Below are 12,264 nucleotides of genomic sequence, written 5' to 3'. Positions count from 1 at the left end.
TTGCAGGTGGTATCCCTTGCTGGTGGCTCCTCTCATCTGAGTTGTCTCTAACTTAGTTCTGTATTGTACTGTGTGCTTGAATAGTGCTAAAATTGATAATAACTTCACGGTATCCTGTCATCCAGAAGGCATATTACCTCCAAGAGGAAATATCAGAGCTTTATGAAATCTAGTAAGAAAAAAATGAGAGGGAGGAAAAATTTCTGATGTTTGTTTTTCTCATGCTGCTTTGCTTGTGTCAGGTTTCAGGCTTTGAATGCCTTTTGGTTTGTCCATGTACTTTTTGTTTGTTAAACTTCATATGCTTATCTAACTTCCTAATCTCCTGTGAGGATCTGATAACCTTAGTGGTTTTTTCATGCTGCTTCTAGTGCCTTTGCCATGATTAATGGGATAGACCACTAAACTGGCCACCTCCAAAATTATGGAATGTGTTAATCAGATGGGCAGATGACCTCAGGGAGTGCAATGACCCTTAGGATCAAAGGTCGATTTAAACAATATGACAAATACAAGGATGTTGTAATTTCACACTAAAAGAGAGTACATAGATAAAAGGGAACTTGAGAGTGACATACATATTTCTTGCAGTTTTTATGTATACAAATTGACTTTTACCATTAAATAGCAAGTAACATATCTTCTACAGCTTGCTATATGAGGTCAAAGTTACAAGTAGAAGATTATTGCTAAGCTACAAGATAACAAAGACCACAAGATTTTACTTCAATTTCAGTGTTTGGTGTAAAACAACCTGTTATTTCTGTGCCTTCATTTTTCTCTCTGTAAATATTACAGAATATGATCCTTCATACAGCCGTTCAAAAATCAAACATTCATGATACTACAGAAGGGCGATGCAGTGTTGCTACCAGCGCTGCTGTTGAGTAGCTGTTTCATATATTATCCATTTAACTGGAAACATGACACCATATGGTCTATGAAATTTTATTTTTCTTTCTTAGTTGTTAAAGTAAAGTGATCTCGGTGGAATTGTATTATAGAGGGAAAAAAGGCTCGGTCTTTAGCCTGGTAGACCTGAGAATAAAATGGACTTAAGACAAATTTGTGCTTCTATTACATACTGACTGACCAGATACCAAAACAGACTTTGTCATCATTTAAGACAGCTCTAAACTACACTGGCTGAATAAGCTGGGAACCTGTCAGAGCACTGTATGATTTTTTCCTGAACAAGGCATGAATTCTGCTCAGTGCTTTCTAACCCAACCTTCTACTAGGTTGAGGAAATAATTAGCATGGAAATGCATTACAGCAAGGAGAATCATTGGTTGCACTTCATGGTAGCTTTTTAGTCACAGCTGTACAAAGCAGTTCGATGTGGGACAGGAGTTTGAAGCTTAAGTGTGTCAGCTGGTGAACTATCAAGCAGACAGTTCTGTATCTTCCATGAAGTTTCTATTTAGCAGGATTTGTAGTGGACACTATAGTCTACCGTACCTATATCTTTGTCCAATTATTTAGTATTTTTTTCCTATCTGCACTCCTGAGTGTTTCACAAATGGTATAAAAAGCAGTATAAAAATCCCCTCATCTCTAAATAAACCAAGTATCAGAAGTATTTTATAAACTTGTTTCTTTCATGATGTTACTGTTGTTGTAGTCGTGGTGGTCCATGGACTGAACTAAGCCAAGTTTTGTGCTGGATCGTAATATCTTTTGTTATGATTAACATATCTACTCTAGACTTATTCTCAGCTTTTATATTCTTTCAAAGTTTGTTCCTTCTGTTTCAAAGTTAAAAATTAGTCAAAAGCATCCCTGCTGGTTTTCTCCTCAGTTATGTGTTGGCTGATTCAATAACAAAATTTCTTCTCCCCAGAAGACTAGACTTGCCCTAGGAAATTCTGTCATGAATGCCTGAATGCTCTGCTGCATGTTGGTCATACTGACATTAAAGGAGACAAAGCAGGAGTAACTCATAAACTGTCAATTCACCTTTATTACATAGATCTCTAACTTGGTTGTGGCAGTGTGACTGAGTAAAGAATGTAGCTCAGCGTAGAAACTAAAAGGGTAAGGCAGGTTGGAAAGGGAACATTTTTTATATTTTCAATTAAAATTCAGCATTACCAACAACAAAAAAGCAACCTGTCTACTTGAGAAATGTTTCCTTTATATGTCTTCAGATTAGTTTTTGTTTGTAGGTAATAAGTGAAATGACTTCTACTGAAAATGGTCAACTGAGACTTGGGATGGAATGAAGTATTCCATTCTGAGGGCATATGTATTTATACCCTATGTTCACCAGAAAAAAAAAATCAATCTTTTATAACAATGATAAAAAAGAAAAGAAGCCATTTTGCATGAAAACATGTTTTAACTCTATTTGTAACACTCAGTAAATAAATTACAGGTTTTATGTCCTTCAGAAAGAGCTGCAAGTGATTTATTCAGTTATTAACTTCACATGCTTGGAAGAATGAATTAAATACCAGTCCTTGTTGAAGGCTTTTGGATTATGCTGCCAGAATATACCACTTAAAAGTTTTGGCGGCTCAGGGTGTGTTGCATGATGAGGAGGAAGATTTTGGTAGAAGATGAAGCAGATGAGTCTGTATCCTGACACTTTACAGCATCTTATAAATTCCATAAAATGAAAATGAATTATATATTATTGGGTTTACATAAGGTCACCAGATGAACTCTGACCCTTCCCTTTTCTCATTTGGCTCAATTATTAGATGAAATGACAGATCTGATCTCTTTTCAAATTGTATTAGAAGGGGCCTCTTTATTTCGCCCTCTAGCAGCAATTCTCTGACAGAACCAGGCAAGTGCATTAATTATGATTGATTTAGTGGGTCTATAAGGTGATTATTTCTCAAATTCTACTTCTGTGCAAAAACCTTTTGACCTCTCTCAGGCCACACAGCAAATGAAATCCATAAGAAGATTTAAGAGAGGACTGACCAGCGCTGCAGTTTGTTTCTGCTGTTTGAACTCAAAACACTTTGGGACACCCAAGCAAATCCAAAGGATTGAATTACCAGAACATACTGCGGTTAAAATGTTTAACAATTTGATATCGCTGTTTAAAGAAAATGGCATGAAATTGATCACAAGGGGAAAAATGTTCACTTTTTGGAGAGGGGGAAGTGGCAAAAAAGATTTTTTGCTTTGTAAATTAGACACAATAAAAAGATCAAGATGCCTCATATCAAGACTGATGGAGTGTGTTACATTGCAGTGAGAATAGAATTTCAGCCATATTCTTTTGATAAAATGGCAAAATAAGTTCAGAAATCAGTTTAAGGGCCTACTTTTTCTTGGTGTGACTATAAATATTATGGATTACACATGTGTATGCATATGTTTATACACACATGTAAGCAGAGTAAAGAATAAAGTTTGAAACCAAACCTGAGTTCAAAAAGCAAAACTGCACACTATACATTTATTCCTAAGTAATATTGATGCTTTGTTTATAGACTAATAGAAATGTGAATCCTGTTTCCAGATAAACCACTCTGATTTTGGCAAGCTTAATTCTCTGGGAGGAGTGCAGTAATATACTGTACAAATGCAATAATTCTAGCTATGGATATTGTGTAATAATGCCTTTTACAACTCTGTTGTTACTAACCAGGTAAAGGATATGGGAGCTGAGATAAGCTTCTTGGGAGCAAAGTTAAATGGTCCTCGACTGCCAGCTCAGATCAGTGCATATCATTCTGCCTTTTCGATTTTGTCTGATGTAAATTTTTGCTGGGTTGCTTCTCCCAGTACCTGAGCTCTAGAAATAGAGGTAGAGGCGTGGAAGTAGAGAAATAGAAATAGGATGAAAAATACTTGTTCTTACTAGCCTGGAGTTCTAGCTCTATTATTGGAAGAGTCGATGTCTTGAAAATATAGAGTAAATACATTTTTTCTTTTGAAAATCAGATCTTTGTAAGATGGTAGTTGTGAACAGTAACCTTGTTAATGCTCAACAGTTGAATCAAATCTATATTTTGCAAGATATTAATTAGAAGTACTGTAAATTTGTTTGAGAGTTTTCCATATACTTTGTAGAGAAGGTTGTTATTATTCAAGCAGGTCTTTCAGGAACTCCTGAGTGAAAGTCTGAAAATTCACCTAATGCAGATAGGGCTTTGACAGTTGATTTTAACTTTCTAAATGTAAAACTAAACAAAAAATAATCAAAATAGAAATGTAAGAGAATTTCAGACAGATTTCAGAACCCCACAGGTAAGGAAACTTTGACTGCAGTATAACGTACTACAACAAAATAACAGTACTACCAAAGGGTGATGAATTTAAATGACAGTAGATTAGTTGCAGTGTTCTGTGTTGTTCCAAAGACAATGTTAATTCAGCTTCATATTGTTTTTCTTTGATTTACTTTTTTTAAAAATCAGTTTTGAATTGCCAATATAAGTGACTGGACAGTGCATAAAGGTGTTGTTGATGGAGAATTAATTAGGAAGACAAACTTTTGAAAATTTACTTTATGCTTATTTTAGATTACTGTAATAATGCTTCAACATCTCTTTGTTCTTAAATGTAATGGAAGATAACTTTAAATTTTAAGGCTTAAGATTTCACCTAGCAAAAACAATTTTGCTAGAATTTCAGATTAGCAAAAGCATAGCATTCTATTGGAATACATATGTTTCAATAAACTGTTCATGAAGCACAGGATGAAAAGAGAAAATACCTGCTGCTTTTTAGTGTGGAATAATTTAGGAATTGCCCTTTTATGTAGAAGGTGTGTTCATGTCTCTTCTCTGCTTGAGGTAGGGTGATCTGAGATTAAAATCTCTGCTTTGAATCAGGCAGAAAAAGAACGTAACCTGGTTCTTGCGATCCAGGAAACGTCCCTGCTGTTTAGTACATGCATTCATGCTCATACAATAAAAATAGGAACCATGAAACAATTCTTTTTTTTATGGAGTTGTTCAAAGCAGCATCTGTGATACTTTGATGCTAGTGACAAACAGTGTTGGTTGTACTCTAGTCAGCTCTGCTAGTGACACCATTTCAGGGAAACAAAGATGTTGGGCAAAGTTTTCAGCTGCCCTGTGCCATTTTACACCAGGGTGAGGCCTTGCTTGTTTTGGTGGCTGTTTTCCAATAAGACTGTGGCTGCTCAGCACTGATTTTCAAGACCCTTTATCACTAGAAATTGCACATTGTACCTCACCAGATATTTGGGATTTTTTACTCTACTAGTATAAATTAGAACACTATCAACAATTTCATTAGCATCCTTTGTGGTGGGCACAAAGTATTTAAATAGTAAAGTGTGTGTTGAACAATTATTTGGCAAAAAAAGTGCCTGTGGAACACTTATTAATGAATTTTCTGGGGAATTCCTTACTGTCTCAGTTAATCTCTTCAGCCATGCAAATTTCTGTACTGGAGCATATGCAGAAGCAAGAAAAGCGCAACAGTTGTCTTCATGTTGCGTATCAGCTGTTTTCCCAGATCTCTGCAGGAGATCTTAGAACAAATCCTGTCACGTAGAATGGTTTGGCTAGTTTATCACTATGCTTTGCCAGTAACCTTAGTAAAGGCATAACACCTGCATTAGGCAATGCTTCTGCCTCTGTTTCTTCCTAATGGTACTATTTGTATTGAGCTTAATAAGGATATAACTACACCTGCTCTCAAAGATTTGCTGCATAGGCACTCCAGCTCTGACGTAGTATTTCTGATGTTTAGGTTTTGGTCTTGTATTAAAAGTTAGATAAAAATCATAATGTCCAATTTTTGACACTGGGAAAGTATAGCACGTCAAGTGAAAACAAGCTGGTAACTGAGGTTGTGCTAATGAAATAAAGTACCGTAACATGGACTGATGTTCAAAATACTGGCTTAGAGCTGCATTGTATGTCCTAGCATTGTGCAGGAAGCTATAGCAACATCTTAGCTGTGCAGTTTACTGATAGATACTTTTTGGTTTATAGGTGAGTGAACCTCAATAAATTGAAATAGTGAGATGTAGCAGTGAGCCAAGTCAATCATCTTGCTTCATTTTGAGTTCATTCATTCATTCTGATGCTTCAAGTATGAGATGCTGTAAAATGCATAATTATTTCAAATGAATCTAAACTGTTGATGAACTTTGTTGCTTTTCAGAAGGAAGAATATGACTAGTAGGAGGTATTTTCAAACCCTAGACAAGATTGGACAGTGATCTGGAAAATAGTTCTGTGTTCCTTTTTCTCATTATTTACTAAAATTATCAGAAGACATCAATATTTTGAAAGCTGAATGATTTAGAAAATCTGACCCTGAGGTTCCTGAATTCTTTTAGGGGTTGGTTCAAAAAAATTTTTTTACATCATTCTGGGTTGTTGTGAGGAATATAATATAGAGGTGGTTCATTCTCAGAACTGATAATTCAGACAATCACTGCAGCCATTAGAATCTTTCAAAAGACTGCTTTTTCTTTTTACTGTGGTAAACTAACTCAAACCCACAGGTATTCTATTTTTTTTTTTTTTCAAAGATAGTAATTAGTCTGGCTGCATCTTTTCCTTGCTGTAGGTAGAGCTGTGGCAATCAAACATGTAAGCTTGCTTATTGATATTTCGTTAAATAAGTAAGAGGTCTCAAGCACTGAAGTTACCATCTTCACATTTGTAAACAACACTAATGCTTTTCTTCTTGATCTGTACCCGGTTCTGCTGTTAGATGACAAATGCTCACAGATAAGTAAGTATTCTATAGAAAGAAGGTATATAGTCAATTTTTTAGACACTGGGAATTTCCCATAGGATATTTATGACTGTTACATTCCTTGAGACATAAAATAAAGGAGATGGGAAAATGGGGAACTCTGCTCCCACTTTGAAGGCAATACATGTATAGCTATTGTGAAATTAAATTGTATTTCCAGGCATGGTATATTATCAGTTTCTGTAGAATTTTTAGAGAGACCTTACTGCTGGGCTTACCACATTTGTGACTTAGTAATTTCTTTTTATAGTCTGAAAGTTTTAAAAAGTACACAGACTTTGCTGGTCATTTCTACAAGGATGTGATGGAAGTCTTTTTCCAGATATGTTAATATTCACTTTAGAATGATAGAGTATGTTTGATTCCTCTCCTGACAGGCTTTTGCTGCTATGGTTGCTGTTTAGTGTAGATTCTATATGTTAATACATTCTAAAAATATTTACATAGTAAAAATAGCCTTTGAATATCATGTCTCAGGAGACCAGTGGTAGCTTTATACACCATGACCTACTTTTAACCAACCCTTTGTGTGATGCTGGTCTGTCTCAGGGTAAAGTCCTGTAGGGGTGCTTAAATTTTGAGGCATCCCATGATCAGCTTCCTTAGCACCCACTTGGCAAAATTGTGTGCATGCACTCTGGTAGCTAAAGTTACTTTTTTCTTGGAACTCTATGCTTGTCATTCTTCTGTACATAAATAGGCACTAATGTTTGATGTATGGATAGAAGGGTACTAATGTAGGCTTTGTACGGCATTAAGCTGTCCAGGCAGACAGGCTCAAGAATTGTTTATATGGATTCTGCATAGACCAGTATTCGTTTGTGTCTTACCATGCTGATAAATCAGCTTAGATTTCTCTTTAAGAAATAGATGTTAATAATTCCAGTGACTGATTATGTCAGACTAGGCCCCTAAAAGCCTTGGGTTTCCAGTTTATAACTCCTTTGCAAATAGGAACATTATTTATGATAATGAGTATTGTTTGTTTGTGAGAAACTTGATCTTGGGCCTGAACTGAGACCATTGTTCTCAATACACCTAAGACCTGAAACAAATTGGAAATGACATTCAAAGGTTACATTTTAATCCAAGTTCCTTGTGCCTTGTTTAGAGATAACTTTCTGCTTAGAAATCTCTCTTCACTTGACTTGAATCTGAAGAAAATTTATTATGTTTTAATACTGACACAAAAAAATGAGTTGGTTTTAGTTTCTGTCATCCACAAACAGCTATGTTTATAATACCACGAGTATATTAATGGACAGATTTAATGATATATATATTATTTCTGTCAGGATCCTCTAAATTACTTTTGCTACCACAAGACACAAAATGATGATGTATTTCACTGAACAAAGGAAGGTAGGTTACACTTCTAGTGCCCATAAATTCTTTGTTTTAAAAATATCAAGGTCTTTGATACAGTATAATGCTTTTCAAGAGATTTGCTAGTAAAAATTAAACAGTGGAGTGGAAGGTTTCCTGATGTGCCTACTTGTATCACATTTCCCCAGCCCATTTTCCTCCATTCTAATGATGACCTTGCCTGACCTCCTGCTTCATTACAGTTTCTCAGTTTTGATGGATGCAAGCATAGCTAATATGTTAGCATGAAAAACATGCTGTAGAATATCATTATGTTTTGGGGCCAGAATCACCTTACCATAATCTTGGAAATCTTTCTGTGTCAGGTGGGTTTTTTTGTTTGGTTGGGTCTTTTGTTGTTGTTTGGGTTTTTTTGTTAGTGGGGTTTTGGTTGGGTTTTTTTTTAACGTACTTCCCTTCTTAAAATGCCTATTATAGAAGTTCGTACTACATATTATAGCTGATTCCCATTTTCACTTCTGATAGTTGGCTACTACCCTCCTGCTACTGTTTTGGTTTTGTTTCGTTCTGGAAGAGGTTTTGAGGAATGGGAGGTTGAGGGTAGAGGTAAGACAGAAGCTCATTTTTGCATTTGTTATGCCAGCTCTGTAAGAGACTTGATCACTTCAGCATTCAACCATTAGTTCACAGCTCTGTTGCCATCCAAAAGCTGGGAGCATTGTTAGAGATTGACAGTAATTTCAGAGGCTGTAAATAATGAGAAAAGGAGAAATATTTAATCTACTTTTAAGAATTTAAACCTGAACAGCTATGTAAAAGGTATGTAGTGTTACCAAATCAAGCTTTCAGAAACTAGGAAGGAGTAGTTACTCTTTACTCTCCTGCTCCACTTAATTGCTTTGGAGAAAAATAGCATGCACTCATGAAATTACTATATAAAAAGAGAGTCAGTTTAAGGTTAGAGGGGCAGCTTGGTTTTGCAGAACTATTTAGTATTCAAAAGCAAATACTTGGCATTTTGAAAATATATTTTAGTGTCATTTTAAAACAGAAGCTGCTTTTTAATTGTATCTCAGAGATATATCTACACTCTCATTTCTTCCTTTGTTGCTGTCATGAACAAGATTCAAACCTTTCCTTTGTGAATCAACTGTAAATAGATGGAATATGTAGTTTATTTAGATGAAGCTAAAACCAAAGGCACACTTTACAGCAGTCAGTGTAACAGTTTGCAATCACAGAAAAAGAAAATTTCTGATCCTCCTTTCTCAAAGTTACTGACAGAAAAAATCAGTGTAACTGTGGTAATTGTGTACTTACTGCTGCACTATATTGTGTAATTGCTACCTGTAAAGGTCTGTTTGTTCCGTTTAGCTTTTTAAGTCATAGATTGGTACAAAGACATTCTGGTTTTAAGAATGAAGTATGTTTCAGTGACTGTGCTGTATTTACTGTCAGAAATTTAGAAAAAATTATTTGGAAGCAAAATGAGCCTTCATAATTTATCAAGCAAGAAATCATCAGTCTCTTGAGGGAATACCCCATTCTTTAAAGAAGAAGAAGAAAAAAAGAGGCAATTTACAGGCATCCTTTATACATGCTTTTGCCATTAGAGATACATGCAAAATCAAATCTCTAGCTTCTTAAAGACATCTTTACTCCAATCTTTTAGCAAAGATTTGGGCTATGGGATCTTCTCAAAAGACCTTGGTTTCTTTTCTTAGACCTTGCTGCAAGTCTGAAAAAAAAAAAAATGGTCTCCTGTGAATGCATTGCAAATAGTTTCCTCTATTATTTTGAGCTCTATATGAAGTAGACTAATCTTAGACTCTAGTTTGTCAGTACTTTTTAATTATTCTCACCAGCATTTTCTAATCTAACCTGAGAGCCTTTAGGAGAAGAAAAGGACACCAGATGTATTGTTTGGGGTTTTATTTGGTATTTGTTTTGGTTGAACTTAAATGCTTGGTATATGTATTTCTTTTTGATTGTGATATGAGTAAGAATGTATTGGCTGTATTTTCAGCTTCATACATTGTTAATTTATGGCAAAGACAAGTATAATTTAGTTTAGCCTTCTGTTTGTGAGTTGTTAATCTGAGTAAATAAAATTCCAAATAGTAAATAACGGTTTTAAAAATTTAAATAATCAGACAATTTGTAAAAGCCACAAAAAAAATTATGGATGGGAGGGTGGGGGTTGCATGTACTAAATTATTTTCTGCAAGCTGTTTGCTTATGTTTCTTCACAATATAATCTAGTATTTCAGACCAGATGCCATTCTTCAGAAAAGGAGTTAGATATGAGAAAGATTATTTGGATTTAAGCTGTACAATGGGGCAGCAATTACAACTGACTAGATGATTAAAAAGAAAAAAGAAATCTTTGAATCTAAACAAACAAGATAATGTATCTCTTTAACTGAAAGGTTGTGGAATGGTTCCCACAGTGTTGACTGACTCTAGAGAATAATTTGCCTCAGAGATTCAGTAATTTCACATGTATCTTCTTTACTCTGTCCTGCAACATTTTCATTGTTTAGAAGTGTAGGAATGTTAATAAAAGAGTAGAAACACCACAGTAATATAATGCAGAAGGGGACTTGGGAAAAGAATCTAGGCACTTTTATATTCAATAAAGAAATACAAATCCAGAGCAAGATTCTGAGAAGGGAGAGGGGAGGGTAGGAAAAGGACGGGGGGCAGGGGAGAAGCCCACACCACAGATGCCCCAGTGTTCATTACCCAAATCTTTGCAGGAAGCGATTTAATAGAATTACCTACAAAGAGAATGTGGCATTTTAACATTATACAATCATGTTCCTCATGGCAGGTGACATCTATCTCCTTGACGGAGACTGTATCTCAAAAATACATTCACTGAGCTGTCTATAAATTCAAATAAACCCTGCAATTTAATTTTCAACATATCCATATGTTTGAGAATCAAGCTTTCAGCAGTTGAGTACAGTTTGTGTTGATACTACTGTACCCAATGAATAAGGAGGAAACAATGCAGTGCCACTGTAGCTATAGCCAGGTTTGGCAGGGGGCTGCAGGAGAAAAAGGATTCGTCCCAGTGTCCTGGGTCTAATTCAAGATCCAGTGAATAGAATTTCCCAGAAGTTCATCCTTTCTTGTTTGGTCAAACGCAACATTTTTCATGGTTTAGAGGAACTATGTCATTACTTAGAAACACAAAGAACCAAATGTGTCATTGTGTACCATGGAAATGCAGCCAAGAATCTTTTAAGATAAAATAAAACCTTTAATTCTTTAAGAAAAATAATACAGTAGAATACAAATCCATTTAACTTCTTAAGTATATATTTTCAGAATATCTGATCAGTTATATGAAAGAGAGAGAACACCTGAGACAGCTGCTGTAACAAAAGGAAAAATGCAGTAGTTATTTTTTGGTTTTCAAAGATGCATTTCCAAATAAGTCTAATTCCTTTGTGTGTGTGTCTGATTGTATTTTGGCTAATGAAAAATGTTATCCTCTTATAAGCTATATGGAGGCTGAAGGAACAGCTTGAAATAATGAACAAACAAGTAAAGATTTTAACTGAGGATTCATTTACTCTTCTGCAATGTGACAGATACTGTAGTTTGAGAAATGTAGTCTTATAATGGTAAGTCCATTCATACACTCAATAGGATCCATGAGAGTGTTTTTGGATCAACCTAATCCTAATAGCTTAAAGCATTTGAAGATGCATCTGATTGATAGTAATCACCAGCAGAACTACAGAATACTGATTGGGGTATCAAGTGCTCAGCGGTTTCATTCCAAATTTTTGGTGCAACCAGTGGGTCTGTAGTGTAATGTGGAATTTTGGTTTGAAGCACACCAGAACAAAAGCTGTTAACTTGGCTATTTATTAGCCGTAGATCGGGCCTGAAACAACAAACCTAAAAGGGGAAGGCAAAAACTCACCCGACACATTTTGCTCTGTCAAGATCTTAATGTTGGGAGGACATGTGAGTTCAAATCAATTCACCCACTTGTGTGCTCCCTAGCACAGATAGGCTCCCCAAGAACCATAGACAGGTTTTGGCTACATTGTGTGAATGAAAAAGGAGGAAGGAACATGCTCCATTCAGTGAGGTGGAATGGCCTCCCTAGGTCTCAAACTTTACTCAGTCTAGAAATGTCAGATTCTGTTAAAATAGGCAGTCAGGAACCTAACCTGTGATATATGGTTGCAAAAGTATTTTTGGTGACAT

Source organism: Phalacrocorax aristotelis, chromosome 8 (genome assembly GCF_949628215.1).
Source record: "Phalacrocorax aristotelis chromosome 8, bGulAri2.1, whole genome shotgun sequence".
NCBI classification, from domain to species: domain Eukaryota; kingdom Metazoa; phylum Chordata; class Aves; order Suliformes; family Phalacrocoracidae; genus Phalacrocorax; species Phalacrocorax aristotelis.
Note: the sequence above shows the minus strand (reverse complement) of the source record.